The sequence below is a fragment of the Anabrus simplex genome, chromosome 10, assembly GCF_040414725.1.
Source record: "Anabrus simplex isolate iqAnaSimp1 chromosome 10, ASM4041472v1, whole genome shotgun sequence".
NCBI classification, from domain to species: domain Eukaryota; kingdom Metazoa; phylum Arthropoda; class Insecta; order Orthoptera; family Tettigoniidae; genus Anabrus; species Anabrus simplex.
The window spans coordinates 39571117-39596591 of NC_090274.1; the positions used below are offsets into that span (position 1 = coordinate 39571117).

Consider the following 25475-nt stretch of genomic DNA (forward strand, 5'->3'; position numbering starts at 1 on the left):
TAGTTATTTCTGGGAGGGAGGGGGCTGATTAGGGCGATTTAGCAGGGGATAACCACGGTTACTTGACGGGATTTTTGGTACGTGGGCTAATGAACGATTAGCTGTCTACTGGGCATGAAAGGAAGTACTTGATTGGCTTGGGGGGGAGAGTATATTGATCAGTAGACGGAGGGGATTGATGGTTTCTTGGCTGGGCTGAGTGGGAGGGGGGATGGTACCATGGTAGGAGGGAGGAGTTTGAGGGTTTAAGTGGGGCGGGTGTTTAGTAGTGTTTATGTGTCGTGAGCGTTTGTAGTGCGCTTTAACTGCTTGTTTGATGTAGGGGCATCCAGGATATGAGGCGGCGTGACTGCCTTCACAGTTGGCACACCTCGCCTGGTCCCTTGGTATTGTGCAGTTGGTGAGGCGGTGAGGGCCTCCACACCTATTGCAGCGAGTGCCTTCCGTGCAGGAAGCAGCGGAGTGGTTGAGCTCTAAGCAGTTAAAGCATTGTGTGACAAGGGAGAAGGAAGATGTGTTGTGTGGCTTGGAGAGTGTAGGTGGGTTGGTGTGAGAAGTGAGCCTGGGGGAAGGTTTTCTACGCCTCCTCACGACAGCTCCTTTTATACCGTACACGAGTCTCGTGCGGCATCACTGACGTGTTGCTGTCCAGCGCCATCTCTTGGCCTGTTTGTGCATTCATTAATAGCGTCAATAAAACCCCATGTCATGCCAATCATGTGTGTCAATTATTACCTCTCTACCTCCGATATTCCGTGAAATATTGCCTCGTCAAATGTTAACTGACTTCGAAGGTGACTGCCCGATGTTGCTTGTGTAAATATGTTTGTGGCATTCTGACGAAACTTGAAGCTCAGACCTCAAATCTGAACAGCTGATGTTTACTGTATCGCGTCTGAGTTTACATCACTAGTTTTAGAATAACTTCAATCAATCAATGAACATTGATCTGTGTTTAGGGAGTTAATATAATGACAATAATATAGTCATAAAGACCACGGGACCTCAGCTGAGTCCTGGCATTGCTTCCACTTACTTGACCACGCTCCTCACTTTCATCTTTCCTATCCGACCTCCCTTCGTCAACACTTGTTCTTTTCCGACCCTGACGGTATTGCGTATGGAGGCCTAGGGAGTCTTTCATTTTCATGCCCTTCGTGGCCCTTGTCTTCCTTTGGCCGATACCTTCATTTTTCGAAGTGTCGTACCCCTTCCATTTTTTTCTCTGATTAGTGTTATACAGAGGATGGTTGCCCAGTTGTACTTCCTCTTAAAACAATAATCACCACCACCACCTGTCCTGCTCATCCCAAGGTGCTCGTTCAGGAGTAAAAGACAGTGCGCATGGTCATCTTGCCACCGAACTTAACATCCCAATTACAGCCCATGGACCAATGTGTGATTAAAAACTTGAAGCATTTCAATAGGAATAGGGCTGTTCAGAGAATTCTGACCGGGCGAGTTGGCCGTGCGCGTAGAGGCGCGCGGCTGTGAGCTTGCATCCGGGAGATAGTAGGTTCGAATCCCACTATCGGCAGCTCTGAAAATGGTTTTCCGTGGTTTCCCATTTTCACACCAGGCAAATGCTGGGGCTGTACCTTAATTAAGGCCACGGCCGCTTCCTTCCCACTCCTAGCCCTTTCCTGTCCCATCGTCGCCGTAAGACCTATCTGTGTCGGTGCGACGTAAAACAACTAGCAAAAAAGAGAATTCTGAGAGGAATTGAATCCGAGGAGTCATTAACGGACATTAATCTACTACAGTCCATAACAATGCTGAGTAAGTCGCGGGCTAATATGAAGCTGGAAACTATTATTGTAGACTGCTTCCGCGAAGCAGGATTTTTGAAAGATGACTCAGGAGCTTCAGAACACGAAGAGGAGGAAGTCGGTTACGTCTCAAAACCCACGAGTTTCAAAACTCACGGGCTAAAATTAGTTACAAATAGTATCAAAACTCACGACTACAAACTGGTTGCTAAAGTAAACATTCTAATGAGTCTCAAAATTCACGATTCCGGACAGCAGGTGCTTGCGATGACCGCAGGAGGGATGAGGTGCCCGGTGACTCACGCTTACTTTACGACAAGCAGGGGATACTGTGGATGTTATTCTGCCATCCCAACTCACAGGGGAAGAATAATAGCTGTTGTTTGAAAGAGACCGAGGTGTATTATTATTATTATTATTATTATTATTATTATTATTATTATTATTATTATTATTATCATTATTATTATTATTATTATTATTATTATTATTATTATTATTATTATTATTATTATTAAAATATTTTGCGGGGCCGATGACCTTCAGTGTTAGGCCCCTTAAAACAACAAGCATCATCATTATCAAAATATTTTGCTGTTGTCTTAAAGCTAACATAATGCATTTTTTAACTTTCACATACATTTATAATAATGACGTGTGGCCTCCGGGGAGGTCTGGTGCAGGTCTTTGGAGTAGACGCCGTATAGGTGACCTGTACGTCTGTGAGGATGACGCCTTTCCTAAGATGAAGGCTAATGCTGAAGACGGCACGAATACCCAGTCCCCGAGCCATAGGAATTAAGTAATGAAAGTTAAAATCACCGGCCCGACCTCAAATCGAACCCGGTACCCCCTGGGCCCCTTGGACCAAAGACCAGCAAGGTAACAATATTTATGTATGCAGACGGACGACATAAAATTAAAGTAGGTATATTGCCCATTGCTAGTTAAAAGAAACTGTTAGTTGGTAGTACTAGGACTTAGTTCCATTATGCGGCCAGAAGGCGGCATTTACTTCAATAAGGAATTTTATTTAGAGATATTAAAGATCAAGACAGTTAATTCACTCATTTAGTTTCAACACTAAAAAAGGCGTATTTCTATGTTTCGTAAGAGTTCATCTATTAGCTTATTTCAATAGATTGTCTAACCGACACACTTAAACCGAAAAAAATTCCTCATGACGCATTCGATTATTCTGTGCGATATAACTGAATGATGTTTGAAACTCATTCCATTATTTAAATAATCGGATGGAAGTTATTCGATTATTGACAGTATTCCATTATCCCATGACTAAAAGGGTGGACATTTATCCATTCAAAGAAGAACTGGCCCTGCTCGTGCGTTTTGGGACTCGTGAGTTTTGAGACGACACGGAGGAAGTCACCCTTGTTCCTGAAGAATGGGTGGAGTATCAGCAGCTTGCTAACTGCGAAGCTGATTTTGAAGGTTACATACACGTGGACTCTGACGTTACAGTGGCCGAGCCTTCCACAGATACCGTCAACACTGAAGAAGAAGATGTTTCCCAACCAGAAGTGTTGGAGCTTCCTTTTGTACCATCAGCAGACCAGGCGTTAAGTGCAGTGGCTATTCTTTGATCTTACATAGAGAGTCAGCTGAATGTAATTGACAGTGTTTTCACAGCAATAAACGTTGTTGAAAAGTGTGTGGAAGAAAATAAGTTTAACAGCAATAAACAGAAGAGACTAACGCATTTTTTCCAAAGATGTTAACGGAGGTATATTTCTTGTTTCACTACTTTATGTACTGTATCCTGTCTTCTAAAAAGTTACTACGTAGGTCGCAGTGGCGGTTTCTGGTATAGCGCAATGGAGCAATGAACCTCCAGTTTATATCAAATTGTACTCAACTACGTTATTTTCACAACTCCCTTGTCAATCTCGAAGCTCTTGCTAAATCCCTCTATCCGTAATATACTCCTACTGGCTTTCAATTCATGTGAGCTGCGCAAGGTCTGTGGCTGGATACTTGTCTGGAATGAACCCCCTTGCAAAGGCGATCTCTCCGTCCGTACATAGGCGAAGGGAGTGGCGAGGTGCGAGAGGACGAAAGCCAGCACTAAGGCAAGACCAGGATATCGCAGAAACGGATCTCTGTTCTTTACGCATGCGCAATAGGCCACTGTCTCAAGACTAGCTAGTCGTGTTGTTGGGGTTGGGGTATGAGCCTGCCATCTGTTGGCGTTACGAGAATTTTACTAGGCAACAGAATAGTGCACGTAACTAGCGCTAGTGTTGAAAAGCATCGTTACTACCAAAAGTCACATTAAACTGTCAAATTCCAATTAATATCTTGTCCCAAATATATCATTACTTACTAAACACCTATTAATTTGCCTTCTTTGGAATAATTACGTTTTGGAGAGAAACTTAACTCAAAAATCATTGAGGCAAAGAATAGCGGCAAGGCAATACCAATGAACATTTTTAAATATAGTTGTTACTATTCCCATTACATCGGAAGCAGAAAGGTGTTTCTCTACCCTGAAGAGAATAAAGACTTTCTAGCGCAGCACAATGACCGAGGATAGACTTATTGCTCTTGCTATGTTGTCAATTGAAAGGAACTTTGTTCGAGACTCTGCGGACTTCAATGAAGCAGTTATTTCTTATTTTGCATGTGGTAAAACTCGGCATGTAGGCCTACCGTATTTTCTGCTCCTCTCGTATTTGATCACATTTCTAGAACGTATGTCATCTTAGTTTAGGAGGTTACGGCCCACGACGGAAGAGAAGCTGGCGGAGTTGGGGAGAGGAGAGGTAGGGGGAGGCAATTTTTTCTTCTTTTGAACCCCCAGTGATGAAAGTCACGCGCCGCCACTGGTAGGTCGAGTCATAAGTCATGGCAACTATTTTTTTTTCTCTCGCGAACAGGAGATAACACGGAAAATCTAAGATACGCATTTGGAAATGTACGGTATGTACCTGCGTATGATGCCACTAGATGGTATACGTAAACAACAGTGTGGCTCTAAGCATGCCCCAAGTTCAGTGTGTGAGTGAGAACGTCACAAAATGGAAGTCAACAAGCAGGAGCAACGATCGTATATTAAAATAGGAGTATCAGGTGTTCTTGTGTGTTATCCACTGCGTGAGGGGCACACTGTCAATGCAGTTTGTTACAATTCCTTTTTGTTGTACCAATTGCGGCGTGCAGTGCGAACCAAACGTCCATATTTTTGGACAACGCCATAATCCCACACGATAACGCGACAGCTCACACAGCAGTCATCGTTCAGCGTCGCTTACAACGGTGGGGATGGGAGGTTCTTCCACACCCGCCTTATTCGCCTGATCTGAGCCCATGTGACTATGATCTAATCCCCAAAGTCAACAAGCCATTACGTGGACAACGGTTTGCTAACAAAGAGGACATCGTAACAGCATTTCGGAGAGAGGTGTCACACGTTAGCGATACACATGCAGCGAATGGTATTCAGCACCTGCCCCACCGCTGGCAACGCACAGTGGAAGCCTTCAGTGGTTATTTCGAAGGTCTGGAACCAGTGGAGACCCGTCCTTTGTACGTAGTTTTGTGTATTTTCTGTCTATACCATAATAAAACAATGTTTACCAATGGCCTGTGCTCCAGGCACTATGCATAAGTACATGCCCCATATTTCCAAATGGATATCTTAGATTTTTCGTGTTGTCTCCTGTTAGCGAGAAGAAAAATAAATGCCATGACTTATGACTCGACCCACGTATAATAAGGGTTATAATTAAAGTGATGCCGTAAAATCGAGTTTGTTTGTACCTATATGTTTAAATACTGTTAAAAATAATAAATTTTACGTTTACTTTGGACTTTTGTACATCCACGTTACAATAAAAGTGTATCATGAACATCAATGTTACTCATTTCAATGAAGTAGGGTCAACCTACCGTAGGTTAGTACAGTCCTTTAACTTACCTCCCGTGGACACAATAACATTTTTTTCCTTCGGTACAATTGCGGGTCTCAGGAAAGTGTTTATTTCTTTGCAAATAAACCTTCCACCTTCTTCAACACTACGCTGAATGTATTTTAGGGATGGCAGTTATTTTGTCACCGTTACAATATTTGTAACATTTAAAAGTAACATGTTAGTTACTTATCGTAATGAAAAATAAATTCCTAAAAATATGACTGTCTTTCCACGTCATGACTTATAACAGTGAAATTATGAATAGTTCTTTCCCCACTTCACCGTCCATTGTCAACTACATAGGGGCAAACATGTTAACCCGCTTCTCAATCATAACCGATCACATTCTTCTAAAAACCTTTAAATAAAAACTCGTATGTATAGTATTTAAACTGGAGCTAGTTAAACAAATATTTCGGTTACCAGTAAAATCAAGTGAAAACTACGTAAGGGGCTTCTAATAATAAATTTCTTCATCAAGTCCCAATATCATGTTACAAAAGTTATGGTGTCTTCAAATTTAGATTTGTTTAGTAATTAAGATATGAATATAGTATTCATTTTATAATAATAATAATAATAATAATAATAATAATAATAATAATAATAATAATAATAATAATGAGCAATTCAGTAACGATAACTTTACTATGAGGCATTTATAACATTATTTGAGCTTGTCCGTTATCACCTGTAACAAACGTTGGTTATAATTGGTTATAACTCAACATTGTAAAAAGTGTTATTTATAATCGTTATTTTTGTAACTGGGACACAGATAACGGTTACACGAAAATAACGTTTTCGGCCATCACTAATGTATTTCTTCCTCTTTACTTCGTCGTCCAGCAAGTCCCTGTGCAAAATAAAAAATCCTCCTACGATCACATGTAGACTGAACCCGCTGCTTGTTTCTTTCTTCCTCCTTTTCATCCACTATTTGGCAGTTTATCATGGAACAAGTAGCTACCGTATTAATTACATGGATTGCTGATTATGAGGTTGTCAGTCGCTTCGAGTATCTGGGATCTATTGGCACAAATACCGGAGACTGTGAACCTGTGATCCGTAAGCTCATTGCGATTGTGAGAAATTCAACAGCAAAACTTAGTCGCATCTGGAAGGACACCTCCATCACTTCCAAGGCAAAGCTCACCCTCATTCGAACTCTGATCTTCCCTATCGCAACCTATGCAGCAGCAGAAACTTGGACGATGAAGACGGCGGATCGCCGCAGGATTGATGCTCTAGAAATGTGGTGCTATAGGAGATTACTGCGAATACCACGGACAGCACACCGTACTAATGAATCGATCCTGCAACAGCTCGGCATCAGAACAAGACTGTCGACCCTTATCAACCAAAAACAACTGAGATATTTTGGTCGTATTGGCGGAAGACAGGAGGCAATGTAAATACTACTCATAGAGGGAAAAGTCGAGGGCCGAAGACCTAGAGGACGTGCACCGATACGATGGATGGACCAAATCAAGAGCTTGACCAGGATGAGCTTACACCAAACAAGTCGCCATGCCCACAACAGAGACTCCTGGAGGCAGATCACCAAAAGGCTTGTCGCGTGATGCCACTACACCCTTACGAAGGGTTGGACTTAAAGAGAGAGATAGAGATAGTGTCACAATAGACATGAAAAATTTATGTCGGAGAGGAAGGATACTGAAAACGCCGTCACGTCCTGGAGATGTGTAACTTGACTCGGCCCGCCTTATTCCTTCAGGGTAAGCCTTTTATTATCACCTATTAGCCTTTTGTAGACATTTTATGACAAATTTCCAGTTAAGGCGTACATACACAACATAATGAGGACGGTTTGCATCATAACAACTGAGCATATCTTCTTGCATTTTAGGCATTTTATGAACTTCGTGTAGAAGGTCAAATGCTACAGCTGTTTATTAGTAAAAGTGATCCTAGAAGCAAAAATGCAACATTGTTATTAAAATTTACTTACTTGATTCTGTCAGGCTTGACAGAATGTAGCTTGTTTATCAGTAGTAAAATTAACGTATTCCTCAATCCACTGCCTGTCAGATTCGTTTTTGGTAAGTCGAATATGTTACTATAAACTCCACACGCACTGCCTGAAAAAAAATTGTTAACTTTAAAGGCGTGAAAAGGTCTAACATAAAATATTTTTATTTCGTTACTTATTTAATTTTTATTTCATCATTCATTTATATTTCTTTATTTCTGTAAACAATAATTTTAAAATGAACTAATTGGCTTTAAGTAGCACCAACTACTTTTATGGTCTTTGGAGAAGCCGAGTTGCCGGAATTTAATCTGATAGGAGTTCTTTTACGTGTCAGTAAATCTACTGACACGACCTGACATATTTGAGCACCTTCAAATACCATCGGACTGAGCCAGGATCGAAGCTACCAAGTTGGGGCCAGAGGGCCAGCGCCTCAACCGTCTGACCCATTTAGCCCGGCTACATTAATTCATTAATTATTTCAACAAACATTTATTAAATACAGGGTACTGATCCGAGACGTTATGAGACATAAGGTTTAGTAATTACATGAATGTTTCTAGAAAATGTTAATCTGTATTTCTTTTGATCGCTACGCACTCGATTTTGGTCCTGCACAGCTATTTTCGGTCTCATTTTGTTTAGAATTCAGTTGTCATATTAATGGTAGAGTAATCGGACGTTTTCACTTGCTTTGTTGTGGTTTAAAGTTAGGGTGACCAGATGTCCTGCTTTTCGCAGGATACTCCTTTTTTAACACCCTATCCTGCGGTCCGCGAAGAGGCTCGAAAATTGTATAAATATCCTGCATTTTATAAAATATCCTGCAAAAATACTGCGAAATATTCTTGCATTATAAATGGTATCATTTCTTTTGCAGAATGTGGTATATGTAATTATTAATGTTTTAAACGAATCAAAGGGGACGAGAAATAACGAGTATTTAATTTAAGATGGCTACAGCTTCAAATATAAACACTCGTTTCCGGTTGTCGTTGTGGTCGTTACTTTCACGACGGGAAGAGTAGTTTGGAGCATTGTAGTTGTGTACTGGCGTTGTGACAACAGCTCTTTCACGGCTTTGAGTATGACGTAGGCAACGGTACTGGTGATTATCCAGATGATCGGATAGTGTGGTTTAAGCTAGCCGTGGTAATCATGCCTAAAGTTAAAGGTATTTGTGTACTAAATGCCAAATTGCAGTTTTTCTACCCGTTAATAGTACCAGATAGATCGAAAAGCGACTTTCGCTGCACCAAATGTTCAGCTTTGTTTTCAATAGCAAACGGCGGGAAAAGCGAGATTGTACGGCATTTGGATACTAAGAAGCACAAATTCGATGACAATGCTGCTGCATTCAACTCATTTCTCACTACTTTCCTTCGAGGAGCTGAACTGGGCTCAGCTGAACAGAAATTGGCAGCTTCTAAAGGCAGTTTTGCATTCCACACTGTTAAACACAACCAAACATTTCGCTCGGCAGACTGCACTTGTAAACTGCTTCAGAAGTGTTTCGAACCAAAATATTCGTGTGCTAAGACAAAGTGTGAAGCTATTGTCACTAATGTGAACTATGTCTCGGTCTACATAGACTCTTCAAATCATAAATCCACGAAAACTTTCCCTCCTTCTTGTTCGCTTTTTTATTTACAACAAGGGGGTACAGGAAAAATTGTCAGATTTTGAAGAACAGGTAGGGGAAACTGCTGACATTATTTCGTCATTTGTCCTGAAAACGCTAAATGATTTTCATCTTGAAAGTAAAGTGGTTGGACTTTGTGCAGACAACACTAATACTAACTTCGGTGGCTCATCTCGGAAAGGTTCTAAAAATGTTTATTGCAGCGTGCACAAGTCTCTTGAGAAATCGATTGCTGGTGTTGGTGGCAGTTCTCACATTGTTAACAATGCAATACAAACTGCTGTGGACTCTCTTCCAGTTTGACCTGGCGAGTTGGTCGTACGGTTAGCGGCACGCGGCTGTGAGCTTGCATCCGGGAGATAGTGGGTTCGAATGCCACTGTCGGCAGCCCTGAAGATGGTTTTCCGTGGTTTTCCATTTTCACACCAGGCAAATGCTGGGACTGTACCTTAATTAAGGCCACGGCCGCTTCCTTCCAACTCCTACGTCTTTCCTCTCCCATCGTCGCCATAAGACCTATCTGTGTCGGTGCGACGTACAGCCACTAGCAAAAAACTTCCAGTTTGTGCCCAAAGCGTAGTGCAGAAAATCTACTCATATTTCCACATTTACACTGTACGTGAGTACTCCTTGACTGAGTTTTTTGATTTCGTCGAAACTGAGTATTTCAGTATCAGCAGCTTAATGAGTATGGACGAGGCCGCGTAATAGGACTGCAAGAAGGTGGATGCTGTTTCCGCAATACTGCATAAAGACTGGGCGGGGATGTATCCACAGTCCATCGATGTTGACAGCAATGGTTACGGGAAGGCACTGTCTCAAGAAGGCCGTGGTCCGGCTGCGCACGGGCCACTATGGAAAGGGAAGACTGCCGTATTTGCCGTATGGCTGTGGTGGATCGTACGGAATCTACAATAGCTATTAGAGCTACAGCTGACATCAGCGTTCTATAGCCCCGAATTACTGCCATCTGCGACTTCAGCTGTGTCAAGCTAGAGCTTATTGGAGGGCAGAGTGGAGATATGTTGTATTGAGCACTTGGAAACAAGCTGTCTGAGGCGTCGACACACTGGAGCTACACCAGGAGTTATGGTCCGGGGATCGTTTTCCTTTGACATCAGGAGCACTCTCGTCGTTATCCCAAGAAACTTGACAGCGGATTTGTACGTGAGACTGGTGAGCGAACCGGTTGTACTGCCATTCATTCGCAGTATTCAAGGGGCTGTTTTCCAACAGGAGAACACTGGGCCTCATACCACTACTGTCACCCAACGTGCTCTAAAGTGTATCGACCAGTTGCTTTGGCCTACGATATCACCGGACCTTTCGCCCACTGAGCACTTATGGGTCATTATAGGACGACAAATCCAGCGCCATTCAATACCAGCACAAATCGTTGCTGATTTGGCTGACCAAGTACAACAGGCGTGAAACTCCATCCTACAAAATGACATACGGAACCTTATGACACAATGCATGAACGTTACATGTTTGCATTCACAATCCTGACGACTACAGCGCTTATTAAGGTACCATCATGGCACACGTTTCCTCGCGCGTACTTGAACCTGTAATTTGCATTAAGTCGCACAGATACAGACGATGGGGTAGGAAAGGGTTAGGAGTGGGAAGGAAGCGGCCATGGCCTTAATTACGGTACTTGCCTAGTTTGGAAATGGGAAACCACGGAAAACCATCTTCAGGGCCGCCGACAGTGGCGTTCGAATCCACTATCTCCCGAATGCAAGCTGGCAGTACGTGACCCAAACCGCGCAGCTACTCGCTGGGTAATCTAATAAGTATGCTGCCTATACAACTGCTTAGTCATGTTGGGATTTAATTTTCCGTCAGTGTAACTGTTGGTTCCACAAGGGTTCGATAAAAATATTAAGATTTTCCTAATGGATTCAGCGAAGAGTTGTTTTAGTCTTAAAGTTCAATTTAGCCCTTTTTAGGTTTAATAACATTCTCATGTTAGAATCTTGCAGGGATATGAAACAAAAACATAAGCTGAAATTTTCTTATTAGAATTCAACGAAAAATGAGATTAAAACCTAAGAATTCGGCTCCTACTGATTAGCCTGTATCTCAAACGCGTGAAAAATAAAGACTTTTGCCCCACAGCGAAAAAAGAGCTAAGAATTTACGCATCCGCGTACAGGATACAGTCTCCAGCTAGAGCTCATAAAATTGCTCACGTAGGTATTAACATGCCTGGTATCTTGAGTCATGGCGGTCCAGAATATGTCATGAGGTTTACGTGTGAATTACCAGGCCGTAAATTGAACGGGACATTAAGAGTGTGTAAAATCAACAGGGAAGGCTATGTTCGGGTCATTACGAGAGACTAAATATTTGAGGAACACGATGACGTCAGTTGTGTCGTTCCTAACTGGACGGCAGCCACTACAAAAAAAAAAAAAAAAAAAAAAAAGTAATGAAGGCAATTCTGGGAGTGTCTTGCTTCAAGTGATCAATATCTATCGATGGCATTACTATGTAAGCTCTTCTTAACATTATTTCATGTAACAGCATGTAACAGCATTTATGTGCATAGGCCTAGCATTTAGATTGTACTTCGTGATAGAATTGAAGTAACGTCATTATTTACCTCCGTACTTTTTTTATTACGTATTAGTATGTACCCGCGGCTTCGCCCGCGTTTATTAAATCTACCGCAAGATATTTTTAAATCATTTATTTAGAAGCAAAATAGAAAATATTGTATTTATTAACAAACACCGTTTTTACATAAAATGCATGAATTACACTATTTTAAATTACATTGTTACTTTCAATGCTTAAGGTACCGGGTTGGTGGATGGTACAAATAATATCAGAATAATATAAAAAGACCAGATTACATTAAAACACACTTTTTCCTTATAGAGCTCCCGGATAAACTATATTAATTGTCCTTCCTTTTGGAGTTAAGATGTATAGAGTGTTTGCCTTTTCAAATCTCAAACAAACCACGTAAGTTGACCATGGGAAAAGCACGGTTTCCAAAGATCTAGTCCTACAACTTCAAGCGACTGTCCTTGTGCCTTGTTGATGCACACAGGGAATCTGAAACAAACGGGGAACTGCAGACGTCTAAATTGAAACGGTATATCCGAAGGGGTGATTTGAATCTGAGGAATGAATACTAATTCGCCAGCGGCAAATCCAGTCAGGACGGTGGCTTCACGTCTTTACATGTACAAAGATTCATCAATGATTACACCTACGTTAAACATTTAAGATCTCGGCTCGCCGTACATTTGGCTGGGCATCGCACACATACAGACAGACAAAAACTTCCGGATATTGCGAACTGAACATGGCTCCTCGTACCGAAAATGGCTCATTTATTTATTTATTTATTTATTTATTTATTTATTTATTTATTTATTTATTGTCTTGTTTTATATGGCGGGACTCAGGCTATGAAGCCTGCTATTCTGTCCAACCATACATACACCTGCATGAAGAGTTAAATATACACTAAATTATCACAATTTAAGATCTTAAGGAATCAATTAAATGTTTTAATTAACCTAATAACTTAGCTATGATCTAATCCAACTATGTTGTGAATAATTATTATTATTGGGGAGGTGATTTGACACGCTCCTAATTTCAGCAGGTAGGGAATTCCAAATTCGGCTGGCGGCGATTACAAATGATCTACTGTAGCCAGTTGAGCGTGGAATGGGAATGTTTAGTACTGAGGTGGACGATGATTTGGTAGGAATACTAGAAGGTGATGCAAGGTAATGGAATTGTGTGGCAAGGTAATCAAGAATGTTAAGGTTCAGTATACGATGTAACAGAAAAATAGTGTGTCAATTTCGTCGCTCTCTTAAGCGTAGCCATGGAAGTCTACCAAATGCGGGAGAAATATGGCTAAACCTTGGTATATCTGAAATAAATCGAACACATGCGTTATGTGCCTTTTGGAGCTTGATGGAAAGTGAGGCGTTCAGGTTACTGTACACCAATTATTTTACTATAGACTGAAAATTAAACGAGCTGACATTTTATTTGAATAGTTAGACATGTACAAAAATGTTACATTCTTCATTTAATATGCAAAAATGTGTAATATTACTAAGAATATGTAAACATATGTAAAATGAAGCACAAGTGTTCACCGACAATTTTTAATTTTCAGTTGTCTACAAGTAAAGGAATGAGATATGTAATTACACAAGAATCAAAGCCCTAATAATCACATTTTCTTCTAAGACTTCTTCTTCTTCTTTATAATAATATATAAACAATTCCCGTATTTGTAACGCTTTGTTATATTTTTTATGAAAAGCGCTTCATAGATTTTTGCACCTCCAACGCCAAGTTGAAAAACGTGTTACGACAAAAGTATTCTGCATGCAATTTCCTGTTCTCTCAATCTATATATTGCACATAAAATTATAATTTTCTCTTCATACTTGATTTTTGTCTCATATACCGCTTTTATTTTTTATTAGGTATACTAAAGAAGAACGTCGGTTCTCTTCAATTTTGTATGTTTGTTAATGTGGCTGTTTGCGTGAATATCGCGGAAAAACGGATAAATAGAATTTTTTGTAACTCAATATTTAAATGTAGGGAAATCTAGAGTGTGCACTATGCTATATTCTGTTTGATTAGTACACAGTAGCGTAGCAATATTTATTAGATTACAACAGGAGATATTCGCGATAATTACATTTTTCACAAACTTCGAAATATCTCAGAAAATATTAGTTCTATCTAAAAACTATACACTACAAAAGTTATAGGCACTACAATATGCGACCATTTAGGTCCCATACAGTTTTACCAGACGGGTTATGATAACAGAGATATTCACAAATTTATATTTTTAGTGCGAAGTAAATCAGCACCGAACATTGCTGACACACACACGAACAAAAAGCACAAAACAGTGATTCCTGAGCAGCAATCAGATTGAAAGAGAAAGGCAGGCTATTTTTCCTTCAGTTTCAAACAGTTTTAGCGACAGGTCAGTCACTTCTTTCAGTAGGTGTGGCAGTCACCAAGTTGTTGGTGTTATTTTGTGATTCCTGTGTCTGCTATTAACGGAATACCTTCTCTCCGTTTGAGTTCCCTCTTCCCTAGTGTCGTTCCGGTAGACGACAGAGGAACAGAAATACTCTGCTCAGTGACGCACTAATTGTACAAAGCTGGATTTGTACTGATACACTCGCTTTCTGAAGAAACATACAACTAGCATTCAGTGATATATATACACACACACACACACACACACACACACACACACACACACCCACACCCACACCAATTTTCCACAGTTCCACATCAATAGCAGCTCAAGTATACTTAAAACTTTTTTAAGTACGTTCACTGACCGCCTTGATCGTGTCAATTTTCTCAAATAATAATAATAATAATAATAATAATAATACTAATAATAATAATAATAATAATAATAATAATAATAATAATAATAATAATAATAATAATCTGTAACAAAATACGGCACAATAAACAAGGTTAATCATTTCAAATATTTAGGTGAAATAATCGAACCTACAGGTACAGAAAGAATAGTACAAAAACACGTGAACTCAAAATGCGGATAGCATATGGCAAAACCGCAAACATCTACAACAAAAAATGCACAAGCATTAAATCTCAATTATAAAGGGGATCTCGAAACTATTAAAAAAGCTGAAAGGAAAATCATCCGAAATATCCTTGGCCGAAAACTTACAGATGAAGGATATCGTCTATAATCGCACAAGATCACAGAAAAATACTCAAACATTTAAACAGATTTCCGTAAACGACGATTGAAATTTTATGAGTACAGTATGAGGCTAGATGACAAGCGACTAACAAAGAAAATATTGATGTACTCACAAACATTAAGGACGACAACAGTTTGGATCAAACAAGTCCAAACTGATCTCAATAACGCCAACATCACACCTACAGATATCAAAGACCGCGAAACTTTCAAACATAAGGTCTACACTTGGGAAGTTGCTCCAGAAGATAAGCCCAGCAGATCTAGGAGGAAATGGACTGACGAACGTCGAGCTAAACATAGCGACATAATGAAAGAATTCTGGAATAACAAGAAAAACAACAACAAATCATAATTTGCTTTATGTGATCCTTTATGGGTCGAAACAAACTAAATAAATAGATAAATAATAATTGTTCCGAAGTATCTGTGGAACAGCAGATGTGAAAGAAGGTGCGGGCTGGAATGGGTCTAACTACAAGTCCGAAAGATGAATTAAAAATTTAAATAAAGGTTATATTTTCAATAGACAACAAAATTTAACAAATGTTACATATAATTTGAAAACTTAACGAGTACAACAAGTCAACAGCTATCCAATAATGAGGTACAAGACCAGAAAAGCAAGGATTTAGAGACAAATTAATGATCTAGGCTTCAAGCCCCACCTTTTACAATCTCTGAGCTCTCAGCTCACAACCACAAATTACCAAAGGGCAGAAAACCCCTCATTACATGGAGCACTTGCTCCCACATAGTAATGTCAAGCCTCCTAAAGGCACCTTTCCAAAACACCATAAAGAGCTGACCGCTCTCAATCTTTCAAGCCTATTAAAGGCCACAAAACTTTTGCATTGCCTGCCTCTCAAGGCACACTTACAAATGAACAGGGGTACCTTGTACCCATTCTACTGGACCGTAAATAAAATAAGGTTAATCTACACGGCCCAAAATACAAAAGCAATGGAGGCGAGAACTTGCACTCCTACATGAAACTAGTTAAAACCTTAGTGGCGCTAGGCCAATTCAACAGGGGCTATTCCCACACTAGGGAGGTGACTCGTATAAGAAAATTTTAATACATTAGGAAAGAGAAGAAAATCGGTTATGAAAACGTAGTCACCTCAGATCAAAATGCAGGGAAGCTCGAGAGGGTAAAGCACTCTCTATCCCCGATTTACAGTTAAAGTTACATGAAAATTTTACATGGAAATGCTATAGGTTACATCAAAATGGTTTCTGACCTTCCCCGAGGATTAAACTGCTGAGTTAGCAAGAAATTAAAGATGTTAAACGGCCATTACCTTTTTGAAGGGCTGCTTCCCGCCTCCTGCTATTCTTCCATATACTAAGCTAGATGTTGTACGAGTGGTCGAGAGACCAGAAAATCAGCAGCTTTTATACCCTCGCGGAAGATTCGAGACCTTTCATGAATAATTAAGACACACCCACATGCGTTTATTGGTCGGCTAAAAGTTACAAGACAAAAATGAAGAAGAAACCTGTGATTGGAGGGAAATTAATTACAGAAATTACTGATTGGGTAAATTCAAAACAGGCGGAAAGAAAGGATTAATATTGCCAACCCACCAACGAAAGAACGAAATTTAGTAAAGACAACAACTTATGAATACAAAATATCTTCAAGAAAAGTTCCTTCACTTCGTACCAGGGTGCATGATCATAGTTTTTGGTAGAGACATCTGTGAGAGAATGTCCACACTTCTTGATAATTAGTAAACAAAAACAATTCGAAATTAACACAGTGACATCTTCTGATAAACGGTTGAATTAATTCAGTATTAAAGTTCAGATTTCAGCTGTTGAGGAGTACTTTAAGGCGGAAAATTCAAATGTGCGGCGTATAAGTGTACCAACCGGTACAATAATAATAATCATTGAAATTCCCGTAATACGTGCAAACGGCTTTGAAAGATTAAGGAAGCTTTCTCCTCAGGAGCTCTTTAACGTGTCTGAAAGTAATGACATGGAGTTTTTGCATCTATACTAGCACAAATGCCATGGTGGAACCTGCTATCTCGCGAACAGAAGTACTAGGACTAATCAACTGTGGCGCGGAAGATACCTTAAGTGACTTACTTCAAAGAACATGAAATACACCATTAATTCATAGATATAACAAACCAGTATCATTTTCCTGATTTTTCCTTTCAAAAGATCTGTGCCAAATAATATATTACACTAATTGCTTTCTGTATGAAGTTAACATCAAAGCCATTATAACGAAGCCGTGCCAACTTGCACAGTTCATTCACGCCAGCCACATTTCCAAGTTGAAGTATATTAATTTAACAAATGAACATGGACAGATTTCGGTCACTAACAACCGGTTTCTCTCAAAATAAATAGAATGTCTCCACAGGACTTACAGTAAATCCCAATTTACTCCCTTTGTAACCACGGTGTGGCCATATTCAAGGTAGAACTTCTAATAACCCGATATTCCATATTTATTTATTTATTTATTTATTTATTTATTCACTGCGCACTATAGGCTTTTAAATCCCAATTATAGTGGCTATTGTTTACATGCGTTTATTTTTCTATGTTTCAAATCAGTCTAATAACCTAATATCTAAACTACTCTAATACATTTACAATGAGAAAGAAACAATATTTAATATCTAACCTTTACAAGAAACAAGTAGATAAATAACATTTTTTTACGATTTATTTTACGTCGCACCGACACAGATAGGTCTTATGGCGACGATAGGATAGGAAAGGCCTAGGAGTGGGAAGGAAGCGGCCGTGGCCTTAATTAAGATACAGCCCCACCATTTGCCTTGTGTGAAAATCGGAAATCAAGGAAAACCATATTCAGGGCTGCTGGCAGTGGGGTTCGAATCCACTATCTTCCGAATGAAAGTTCACAGCTGCGCGCCTTTACTCGCACGGCCAACTCGCCCGGTATAAAAAAAACACAATTACAGATCTAAACTAGTCTAATAACCTAATATCTGAACTATTCTAATAACATACGGGTAATACAATGAGAAAGAAACCGTATTTCATGTCTAATCTAATGTAATCTTTACAAGAAAGAGTAAATGAAAAAATGAAAAACGTAAATTCATATCTAAACTATTATTTTCTTCTAGTTCTAACACGTATAATTATATTTATCGGATAGGGCTTAATATAGGATTTTTAAAATAAATGTTGTGGTTCAAATTAGAATTACAAGTTATTTACAGAGTTTTCACAGAGATGATGAATTGTTTAAAAAACAGGTCTAGAGGTACATAGAAATCTAAAGAATTATTTTTGCATAGCCTGTAGAGTGGGGAATTTTTGTGAGCGGTTGTTCTGACATTTTTATTATGAAAAGTATGTCCTCGCAATAAAGCGGGGCACGTGAAAGCTCAAGAGGCATAAAAAAAATCAGGGTTGTCATCAATAGAATTTGCAGTCTTGTACAGAAACTTCATGGCATTCTTTTGTCTCCTCTGTTCCAAGCTTTCTATGTTAAAACTTAGGAGAACTTCCTTGTATGCTATGTGTACATAATTACCGTTTTTTTTAAATGTAAGTATTTTAAATATCTCTTTCGGATTTTGTCGATCTGTGCAATATATATTTTGTTTGCTGGATTCCATACAACGCTTACGTATTTTACTGTACTTTGGGCCAGGCGTGAGAGATACCGAGGTGTACACAGGTTTTTAGGCGTTTAAGGGTTTGACATTCCTCATCACAAATACTAATATACTGCATGACTCAGCAATTACCTTTTGTATATGTGGTGGCAGTTCCTAGTAATCATAAATACGTATAAGATATAGCCTATGTAGCATTTATATTTTGTAAATTGGTCTTTTAAGATAGTGATGCTCAGTAGCCTGGTAGGTTGGTGTTGAATAAAGATGTGTTTATAAAGAGCTGTCGGGGTACGCTCGCCACTACCAACCATAAGTATATTTGAGAACGGCTGCCAAGATCCAGAGCTGGAGCAACTTGAAACACTTCGTCATAGCTACTTGACTGTAGTATAATCCTGTAATCTACATTCGAAACCGTTTATAACTACACCGAACAGAACGTCAATTAACGGTAATTATAGGTGGTAGTCGCACAAACCGGTATTTTATTACTAAAAATGTCAGATCCGCAAGTTTTAGGCCGTGCAATTACATGGTAAAATAATAATAATAATAATAATAATAATAATAATAATAATAATAATAATGGACAGAGGAGCGTAAGCAGGCCCACTCACAAAGAATGAGGGAAATTTGGGCTCTAAAGAAGGCCAAGTTCAGTGTCAAATGCAACAAGACTTAACGTGGTCCTTGATGGCCCCAGCGAATTATATATAATAATAATAATAATAATAATAATAATAATAATAATAATAATAATAATAATAATAATAATAATAATAATCGTATGGCCGCAGCTACCGTGTGCAGACATTTCGATTTGACGCCATCTGGCTGTCTGCTCGTCAATTTCGACGTTCCGATTTACTCTAGGTCCGCTAGATGGCAGACAGAGTAAACCGGATCTCTCTTGGGCGTCTATGGCTGAGATTTACTTAATTTTGTCGGGTAAATACCAAATGTATCACCAGAGATCTTTCACATGCCGACATCGTACGACATGGAGTGTCGAATGGACTTTTTTTCCGCCCTTCAAAAATCCGACTACCTCTGCCGGGTTTGAACCCGCTATCTTGGGATCCGGAGGCCGACACTCTACCACAGATCCGCATGGTTAATTAACAGCATAAAGTTAAAAGTTCAGAAAGCATAAGTGAAGTGAGTACTGTATTTGCAATAGAGAAATGGATTGGGATTGAGAGGAATAATTATTCTCGTTTACACAGTACGTACACCAATAACAGGTCAGCAAAATACACCGAGTGGCCAAAAGTCATGGGAAGACACTGAATGTGACGTTAATAACGAGTTGCTCCTCAAATCGGCAGCACTACGGCGAGGTATCGACTCTACAAGGTGTTGGAATCGTTCAGGAGGGATCTGGATCCACGCATCTTGCACTGCCACCCATAATTTAGTTTGTGTAGTTGGTGCGGGGTTCGTGGACCGTTCACCAGCATCGACAGCACCCCGTAAATGCTCGATTGGATTAAGATCTGGGGATCTGGAGACCAATCCATTGTAGTAACTTCACTGGAGTGTTCCTCCAACCACCTGCGTGCCACCATAGAGCCGTGACATGGCGCATTGTCCTGTTGAAACATCGTATCTCCATCAGAGTACTCTAGAGCTAGAAAGGGATGCAGATTGTCTGAAAGAATGTCCACATAACGTGCACCTGTCAGCGCTCCTTGCAGCCAGACAATAGAACCTAAATGCGACCATGAGAACGCCGCCCAGATTGAGCCACCTCCCGCCTGAACACAACCTTGTTGACACGCAGGATCCATAGCTTTATGGAGCATACACCACACACTCACGCACCCATCAGCTTGATACAACTGGAACCGGGATTCATCGGACCATACCATACACCGCCATTGTTCCAGGGTCCATTGCTGATATTCGCGGGCCCATGCACGTCATTGGTCTCTGTGTCCAGGTGTCAGCGGAGGGGCACGGCTTGGTCGTCGGCTGGTGAAGTCTATGCGGTGCACCTGCCTCCTTAAGCCCCATTCACAATGCAAATGTAACGTAACGTAAACTTAAAATTAACGTTAATTTAGAAGTTAGCGGCCATCTTATCTAATGGATCCATTCACAAAGCGCCGACGTAAACTTAACTGCGAGTCCGTAAAATTAAGGGATTGCAAACTCCAAGCTCTTGCGGTTAATTTTACGTTAACTTTAAGAACCAGCCAATCAGAGCAGAGGTAAACATTGTGTGTTGTGCACGATATAATGACTTCTTTCGACGAAACACTTGTAATTCTCTTTCAAAATAATCTTTGTGTATAGGCTATGTATGATAGAAAGAAAAAGAATTACAAATACGCTGTACCGAAAAATAATAGGTGGAAATTAAATCCTGTAGTAATGAAATCTGACAATAAATGGCGGGAGATAAGCTCGCAGCGCTGGCAAACGGACGAGAGACAATCCCTGTCATAAATAAAACAGTGTCCCTGTATATTTCTTAACATTATGACGGACTACTAGTTTACGAAAACGATATCTTCCAAACAAATAGATCCAAATATCTCATCGGGGTGTGATAGATAGGGTCATAGATGTCGGTAAAGGAGACCTTTTACATTTCTTTTTATTACAAAAGGGGAAGCGAATCGTAAGAAAGGCGAACAGTTCAGGTTTCATCCGCATGTTCAAAACGAACTGATGAGGGTCATTTCTTACAGTAGATTAACGAAATCGCCCTGAGATAACCTTCTTTGATTCAAGGGATGAACCCATTTTCTGCACCGTTGTTTAGATCGCCTTTTCAGGTACCGTAGGCCTACACAGCTCCCAGGAGCAAAGCAATATATGTTAGAAGTAATATGGATTCCGCTACCTCGTTGTTTGATTCCATCGAGTTATTGAAATATAAAACTGCGAGATAGCCCAAAACCTGACTTCCGTACTAAATAACATGGCAGTGTTTTGATTGGCTGCTGTGTACTCTTTACGTTAATGTTACGTTCCTCCATTGTGAATACCACAAATTTTACGTTAATTTTACGGTTACGTTACGTCGTTAAGTTTACGGTTACGTTTGCATTGTGAATGGGGCCTTACAGTCCTGGTAGAAGTGGGTTCCCGACTCCCAACATTCAACTGGGCGGTGATCTTTACTCGCACTAGCCCATCGAGGGCCCAGCGCCGTAACTAAGGCCACGAGCGCTTCCTTCCCACTGCTAGGCTTTTCCTATCCCATATTCGCCATAAGAACTATGTGTCGGTGCGACGTAAAGCAAAAAGTATATATATCATAATATTCATCTCCAGGTTCTTAGGTGTAAATGAACGTCGGTTTTCACACAGCACATTGCGAAACATCGGGAAACTTATCTCCATATCAATGGATGTTAAGGTGTCATACGTGAAGCAAGAGCACTCACATCAAAATATTCTCCTTTCACTATTTTACTTATCTTGCACACAATTTGATACCCCTGTTCTTTTCAGCACTAGTTCCATTTTTCATTCCATTCCATTTCATTTTCTATCTTTTCAGATATGGTTCAAATGTTAAAGAAGTGATGGATGAACTAATGATGATTCGAACTGAGAATCGGCAGTAGAAATATAGTCGAAATGAGGTGAAGTTTCAATCAAAAAGCCGTTAAGACCTAAAAAAAAGGGGCTGAAAAGGAGCAATAAGCCAAAAACTCCCAAAAAGGAGAAAAAGGATAAATAAAACCCGCCATTTTCTGGCCTACAATGACCCACAATGGGCCTCGTCTTCGGACTTCTTCTCCTCCTTTTACTACCGCATTTTCCCACACCTGTGGGGTCGCGGGAGCGAGCTGCGTAGCACAGGACAAACAATCGAAGTAATCCGAACAATTCTCCCTGCAATTACACTTATTTTCATTGCTCTGCCATCACTCCGACTTCTTTATCTTCATGATGAATACCCTTTCTGGCTGGTTTTTATTCCAAGGATTTAATTTTAGAGATTGTTGAGTTCTGTTTTACGGCCGGATACCCTTCCTGGCGCCAACCCTATATGGAGGGATGCAATCACTACTGCGTGTTCCTCTAGTGGTTGGGAGTGTGGTATGTTGTCTGAATATAATGAGGAGAGTGTTGGGACAAACACGAACACCCAGCCGCGATTAAAATCCCCGGGCCGGGAATCCATCCCGGGACCCTCTGAACCGAAGGCCAATAAGTTGACCATTCAGCCAACGAGTCGGACTTGGGTCTCGTCTTCGGACATTCGAGGAAAAAAACGATTCTTCCTCCATTTCCCAGCCCTAGTAATGACAATAGTGCCGCAGTCTTAACAAACTCAGACTCACAAAATCTTCTCTATCTAGTGCTTTCACTCCACAACAAAGTCCAGCTCCACGGCTAAATGGTTAGCGTGCTGGCCTTTGGTCACAGGAGTTCGGGGTTCGATTCCCGACAGGGTCTGGAATTTTAGCCATCGTTGGTTAATTTCATTGGCACGGGGGCTGGGTGTATGTGTCGTATTCATCATCATCATCATCATCATCATCATCATCATCATCACTACGCGCACGTCGCCTACGGGAGTCAAATTAAAAGACCTGCACCTAGCGAGTCGAACATGTCCTCGGCCACACGCCATTTAAATTTTTTCTGCAAACAGAAGAGACATTCGTTACAGAAGAAAAGGACTATTCAGCTGTTGGAGTACTTGAAGTTCCTAGAGCATGTAGTTCCAGCATATTAAAACACAACATGCTTTTTTTACGAGTTCTTCTCACTTGATTTATATTGGAACAAAAATAACGAACATAACCTCTTCCCGCTGAGTATTATGTCTGAGATGAAGGAGGAGTGTGTCCATTTGGCATCGGTACAAGAGGCGGAGACATTCCTGTAAGAGTAGATAATTGATAGAGAGGACAGGTGCTCGCCAAACAATTGAACGTCGACTTGGCACAGGTATAGCATTGCTCGTCGGAGATATTCACAGAAGAGCCTACCACCCAGAATTGTCTGGTATTCAGCATCTCTCGCTTTTTCACTTCGTTTTCCCTTTACTGTACGAAAACTTCTGTACCGGGGGTGTATCTCGTACTCTCTCTTTATTGGTGTTTTTTTTTTTTCCTCATACAACATCCTTAACTCTCGGGTTTAAAAGCCTATAGATTTGCTGGTACAGGTCGGCGATTACAGAGTAGGTCTCGACCTAAACTCCCTGGCACGTAAGGGTACAACCTTACTCTCTCTCCCCTGTTAATATTGAAGGTAGTGATTTTTAGTTATTTTCTAACTGTTGGGTTCGATTCAGTGTCGTTAACCATATAGTATAGGAACTAGGGAGTAAAGAATACAGGGAGCTGCCCGCAACACTACTCTCTGTGGCTATCGCTTGAAGACAACGGCCACGCCCCTCATGGTTAACAAAACATGGCAATTCTTACGTTGTGTATATATACAAACTAAGACATTTTCTCGGGAGTGGGAAAACTTCGAATCGCTCAATTACGTACATCATCATTATCTAAAGGCTTTGCCTTGTCGCTGCAACCATTGATCTCTTCTTTCTGCGATCCTTTTCATCTCTCCATAACCTTGGCATCCCATCATCTCAACCACCTCTTCAATGATCTTCCGTGGTTTCCCTCTGCCTTTCTTTCCCATCACCTTGCCTTCCAACAAGTTCTTTATGAAGTCATTATGCCGGAGAATGTGACCAAAAACTGACGCTTTTCTCCTTTTTATCGTTGTTATTAAATGTTTCTGGGTGTTTATTTCTCTAAGCACTGCTTTATTAGTTTTCTTCTCAATCCAGCTAGTTCTTGTCATCTTCCTCCATAGCCACATTCCCACTGCCTCTAGTCGTTTCACGTCCTCCTTCAAGAGAATCCATCCTTCACAGCCATATAGCAGTACACTCCATATTAATGTTTTGATAAACAATTTCTTTTGTTCAGTATCTAAGAATTTATTAATTAAGAGCTGCTTCTTCTTCTCAAAGGCTTTCTTACACAGGGAAATTCTTCTTTTTATTTCCACAGTGCATCTGTTGTAATCGGTAATAACCGATCCTATGGTCCGCACGGCCTTACTTCTAAATTGAAGTTTCGCAAAACAAATGAGTATCGCCTTTCCTCTGTTGCCAGCGCGCTCCACCCGCGAGAACAGCTGATGCAATACGAGCCCGGTAAACAGCCCTTGTAAAATGCAATACCCTACTCAGAAAAACTACTGAATATGGATTGAAAACAAATTCACAAAAACTACACTAACAACATCTGACACTAATAAGAGAATATATTATTAAGAATAAAAGAGAATGAGGAAATAAAACATCACTCACCACCAATGGCTGACATAGGAAGGAGGTTACGGCTTACATAGGGAACACTCCACCGATCTCACAGTCACTTGAACCCTCCAGCAATATGAAAAACACACTAATTACTGAAGGAAAATGCAAAAGATCGCAAAGCGTACCGAATACCATACACGCTGAGCGAGATAGTTAACCACATGGCGAATGTAAATATTAGAGTTGGCAACTGGGTTTCGAGATCGTGCTCTGCCGATATAAATCGATATGAATGGCAGATTGGGATTGGTTGGATGTCTATGCTTCAACACATAACCACCAGACAGAGCCAAAATCTGACAAAAACGTCAATTTAGAAATAGAGCCGTGCGGAGTATAAGTAGCAGAACTTGTGCACCTGTTTTATTAAAATATTTCCAATTCTGAGCTGTGCCTCTGGCTTCATTTCAGATTTGCTTACAACCGTAACATTAGTTTTATT

General features: G+C 40.3%; 1 protein-coding gene across 1 annotated transcript in view; it reads right to left on the reverse strand.

Annotated features, from left to right (window-relative positions):
* Nucleotides 1–7704: 7704 nt before the first annotated feature.
* MED30 (Mediator complex subunit 30) overlaps nt 7705–25475 on the reverse strand; it is a 100090-nt gene continuing 82319 nt past the window's right edge. Inside the window, exon 8 of the transcript XR_010861177.2 lies at nt 7705–7806. The gene's annotated coding sequence lies outside the window, so the exon portion shown is untranslated. The remainder of the gene's footprint in view (nt 7807–25475) is intronic.